The sequence below is a fragment of the Silurus meridionalis genome, unplaced genomic scaffold, assembly GCF_014805685.1.
Source record: "Silurus meridionalis isolate SWU-2019-XX unplaced genomic scaffold, ASM1480568v1 Scaffold592, whole genome shotgun sequence".
NCBI classification, from domain to species: Eukaryota; Metazoa; Chordata; class Actinopteri; order Siluriformes; family Siluridae; genus Silurus; species Silurus meridionalis.
In genome coordinates, this window is record NW_025804596.1 from 1,508 (window position 1) to 6,888 (window position 5,381).

General features: G+C 39.2%; 1 long non-coding RNA gene across 1 annotated transcript; it reads left to right on the plus strand.

Annotated features, from left to right (window-relative positions):
* The first annotated feature begins 3,669 nt into the window (after nucleotides 1-3,669).
* LOC124382530 lies at nucleotides 3,670-5,133 on the plus strand. Its single transcript, XR_006925064.1, has 3 exons — nucleotides 3,670-3,726; nucleotides 4,743-4,836; nucleotides 5,006-5,133. It is a non-coding gene; the product is annotated as an uncharacterized LOC124382530 (long non-coding RNA).
* The last annotated feature ends 248 nt before the right edge of the window (nucleotides 5,134-5,381 follow it).

Genomic DNA, 5,381 nt, shown 5'->3' on the forward strand with positions numbered 1-5,381 from the left:
CTGACCTTAACTGAGGCAAGTGAGGCTGCAGTTCTTTGGATGTTGTTATGGGGTCTTTTGTGATCTCTTGGATGAGTCGTCGTTGTGCTCTTGGGGTAATTTTGGTCAGCCGGCCACTCCTGGGAAGGTCACTGTTCCATGTTTTTGCCATGTGTGAACAAAAAAGTTAGCACAGTTTTAACAGGGGGGCAAACACTTTTTCACACGGGGCCATGTAGTTTTGGATTTTGTTTCCCCTTCATTTAAAATCTGCATGTCGTGTTCACTTGTGTATCTTTTACTAATATTTAAATTAGTTTCACGATCTGAAACATTAAAGTGTGACAAACATGCAAATAAACAGTGTTGGGCCGGTAACGCGTTACTTTTGACAATAACTAATACTGTAACAATACTGTAAAAATATAGTAACTCCGTTACCATTACCGTATGGTGCGTTACCCGTTACTTTTATAAATGAATGAATTTGGGCTGAAGTGTAAACTACAGCCTAACCAGCTTACAGCAGCGTCGCATTGTAGGATTGGTGGATGAACCACTGTAAACATGAAGAAGACGCGCTGTGGGCGTGTCTCCGTTTATTCAGGTCTGTAATGGCAAGTCGAGGCGAGAGCAAGACGAGTTTCTCAAAGTGAAATATGCTCATTATTTCACTTTAGTTAAGTATAAAGACAAAAATGTCAAATGTAAGCTGTGTCTTTCTGGTTCAAGCTCAGATCTACTGCGATAAACAGCAACTCCAATCTGCCGAAGCTCCTTCAGAATCTACATGCCTCGACGAAGCTAGAAGCTAACCCGGTGTTCTGTTTTCATACTTCAGCTGTTAAAAGAACATGTTTAAGAGCTCAACACAACAGCAGAAGCCACTTTAGTTTTTGATTGTGAATATATTATTCAGCTTGTTTTGTTATTTATTTCAGAAATGCTTGTGATGTATTCAGTTTGTGCTGCTCTGACTTTAATAAAATAATGTTTAAAAATGACTTTGTGTTTAATTCAGTTTTGTGTTTGTAGACCATAACACATAAAAGGGCATTAATGGGAACATTAAAGAAGGTTCTTTAAAAAAGTAACTAAAAAGTTACTTTTAACAGTAACGCATTACTTTTTGGTGTAAATAATCAACAAAGTAATTGAGTTACTTTTTGAATGAAGTAACGAGTAACTGTAACTAGTTACTATTTTTTAGTAACGAGCAAAACACTGCAAATAAATATACACAATGGTGTGAAAAAGTTTTATACCACCACAAAAGTATGTACTTGATATACAATGCTATTTTTTCTTTCTTTCTTTGTCTTCCAACAGCCATTTAGTTGAATCTTCTGAGGAGAAGTGGGTTCCACACACCAGCTATCAACCAGAAAAGAGGTTCAAGCAGTCTCCAAACTCAGCACCTGTTTCAGCTCTACCAGTAAGAGTGAAGGGGCTGGATGTTCTCTGGTTCAGGCAAACATTCTTGTAGTTTTATTATTGAAAATACCCTTAATATATTACACAAATGCTTAACGTATAATGTAACGGTGTGTTTTGGGAAGACTATTTTAAGGAATGTAGTGATATTTTGCAATGAGCTAAGACAGCTAACGTGCTTCATTTGAAGGTCATGTTTCAAAATACACCATTTTTGTGTAAGTTATAGTTATTACAATAAACTGTATTTAAATGGGTTGTGGGTTGTGGATTGAGTTAATAGAATCTTTAGTATTTAAGTCAAAGAATCATACGAAAGCCATATGATACACAGTCATACACCTAATGCTAATTACAAATGCTAAATTGAGAATGAATCTTTCTTTTTGGATAAATCTTTGCTTGATTTGCGTTAAAGGACGGCTTAAAGACCAGAAAGAATCCTCTGCCAGCTGGTCAGTTCCATTTCACCGTCCGTGTTTTGCTTTCTGTGAATCAGTTTTGGCTAACGTTAATGCTAAACACGTGATTATTGAGTTATAGTTATAGGGGATTCTTAGCCTTGTTAACCCTGTGGTTATTTATGATCTTAGACGATAACATAACGTGCTTCACATAACATCCGGTCTAAAACACAGAAAATATATCATCATGTTGAATTATCAGCAAATGTCTAGTATTTCAGAAGCTTAGCGTGGTTGTGATCACCTCTGCTTCACACACAAAAGTGGTCGAAACAATAAGGAGAGACAAAAGCCCCATGTGCTAGGTGGCCAAGTTTTTAAATAAAAATACAATGAAAGTAAATATAAAGTAACCATATCCTGTTAGAGGGAAATAAATTCCACCATTAGGGTCCCTTAACTGGTTCCATTGTGTAGTGGCTAACATGATTTTCAAAGCCCTTTTTCTCACTCTGGATGTATACAGTTCTTGAAAAGTGGGCAGGGGGACACCGATAACCATTGCAGCCGTCTAAACTGTCCTCTGTAGTCCTCTGATGTCTGATTTTACAGCTGAGCAGAACCAGACAGTTATTAAAGCAACTCCTGTTGAACTTTCTAAGCTGGTGAAGGAAGTACATACTCTGTTAAGCCTTTTTAACAATGGAGTCGATGTGATTGTCCCATTACATGCCCTGAGAGATGGTGGTGCCCAGGAACCTGAATGACTCCACTGCTGCCATAGTGCTGTTCATGATGGTGAGTTGGGGGAGAGCAGGGGGGGTTCACCTAAAATCCACAATCATCTCCACTGTTTTAAGCGTGTTAAGCTCAGGTTTTTATGACTGCACCATGTCTCTCAGGCCTTTCTTCACTGAAGCAGGGTCGTTGGCTGAAAACTAATTTTCCAGCTTTTTAGAGTAGCTCCTCTCAGCCACTCTATGAAGATCAATGATGAGGATTAATCTTCCTCATATTAATGAATTAATCATGTACTACTGTATTTGAAAATAACTTAACTGAGAATAGAAAGCTGAGGGTACATTGAGTTTCCCAAAACTGGATTGTTGCAATCTGAAAACATGTTACCTGAATCATTATTTATGCTTATTTATGCTGTGCAGGTGATTGTGTGGATCCATAGGTTAGTGGTCATCACATCTGCTTTACATGCAGAAGGTTCTGGGTTCAACTCCCAGTGGGACCATGCAGGTTGTAAACATGAATAAGGTTTATATATTACAAATTGTTACTCAATCCTAAAATAAATAAACAGCATGTTTCTGCATTGTGCTTGTATCAGTAATGGAGAAAAAACATTCCAAAATGGCTCAAGAGCATGTCTCCACTGTGGGTCAAACCCAAGACCTTCTGCATGTAAAACAGACATGATGACCACTACACTCCAGTATTAACAATCAATGACTGTTTCCTCCAATGTTATAAATCACTATATACTGCTCCTTTATCTGCTGACACTTTAACATTAGAGGCCTTTTTCAAAATGTATGTATTCCTACAATAAGTGTAGGTACAGCATTACAATTGGATGAGTTTATATCTGATACAGAAATAGCCTTAGCAAGTATGCCTTCTGGTAAATCACCTGGACCAGGATACAAAAATCTTAGCAAAAACTCTGACCTGCCGTCTGGAGAAAGTTCTGCCTTGTGTTATTTCACCTGAACAAACAGTCTTCATCAAGAACAGATACTCTTCTTGTAATATTGGGCGCATGTTGAATGTTAAATATAACCCATCTCTATCTGACACTTCTTTAAAGGTGGAGAAGCAGAAGTTGAGGAGCAGAAGGTGGAGGATCAAAAAGAACAGGCTGAAGTCCTTTGGACTTTTGGAGACTTTAGAGAATGTGAGAAAATGTATAACTGTGTGTAGATAATCAGGTAAAATATTATTTATGAGTCTGACTTTGTTGAAGGTGTTTATGTCTCACCATAAATCTGATTATCACGAATCACACAGCACAACTTACTCAAAAGTCTAATGCTGAATGTTTCCTGTTTTTTTTTAACCTAAAGAAATGTAAATGAATGTAAATGCATCCATAAAGCACACAGCATTGTGGATGACCACACACACCAGTTACACACACTTCACCCTACCATCAGGGAAACGGTTCTGAAGCATTCGGACGTCACATCAAGACTGTGCAACAGTTTTTCCATAAGCCATCAGCCTCAACAAACATCTAAACTGAACTCTCTCTCATACACACATACACACACACACACACACACTTACACACAACTGAGTGACTGATCTGTACAACCGGACTCAACACACATACACTTCACACACCCAGGTTTCAGCACCATTCACACCTTTCATTCATTATCGCAAAATGTTTACATGCCGTTTGTTGCTGATCTTCCGGGACTTGCTGTTTTTGCACAATATTTTGTCCAATCCTTTGGTCACTGTTCAGGTTATTTTGATTGCTGCTTTTGTAGAATTGCACAATTCTGTTTACATTTCTCTGTTTACATTTTCTGCTACTGTGCACCTTATTCAGTCACGACAGGTTTTACTGGCAGAGCTATTGCTATTTTTTTTAATATATTTTGTGTATTGTTTGTTGTCCTGCACTGTCCTGTGTTGTCCTGCACTGTCCTGTGTTGTCTTTTGCACTGTTTGCACCAGTTGCACACATGCACTTTATGTGGTGAGGATCTAAGTTCCTGGCCCTGTGCTCTTCTGTTCTGTTACTGTTGTTTTATGTTGTTGTATGTAGCACCTGGGTTCAGGAGGAACGTTGTTTCATTTCACTGTGTACTGCATCAGCTATATATGGTTGAAATGACAATAAAAGCTTCTTGACTTGACTTGACTCTTGAAGTGATGAACACACTGGATGTTGTTCTGTAGACAGTCACACTGCTGCTGAGAAATCTGGACTGTACTGTGGATGACGGACCTGTAGGAAGCGTTCCTGAGATTTGGGACTGTCCTCACTGCACAGGTCATTTATAACTACTGATCCCTACATTTTACTTCGTTTTCAGTAACTTGGGGTTTCCTCCCTGTACTCAGCTGGAGTATTTTCGAATGTGAGAGCTCTGATATTGTGAACCTCTAACACGTTTGATGTGCAGTCTTTGCTTTGTGTTTCTGCTCGCTGTCCCGTACAGGTCATGATGAAGAACGGACGCTCAAAAGGCTTCGGGTATGTGACGTTTTCATGTCCTGATGAGGCTCGAGTAGACATCGTGGAGATGAACGGCAGGGTGCTGGGCAGCAGGACTGTGTACTTAAGTCCTCTCAGACCACCCAGGGACGAAGTCACGGCATGAAGGTAGAAACTATCTCGCCTTCAAAACCCTGCCCAGACCCAAGACCCAACGCCAACAAGAACATCCATCCACAGAGTGAGTCAAAGCCGTCCGATTAGTTTTGTGTTAAGTGCAGTTAAAGATTCAAAACAGAAGAGAACTTTTCATGTTAGCAAAATTTACCTTCTGATTGGATGCTAACATGAGATGATTGTCTGCATCTACAGATGTTCCA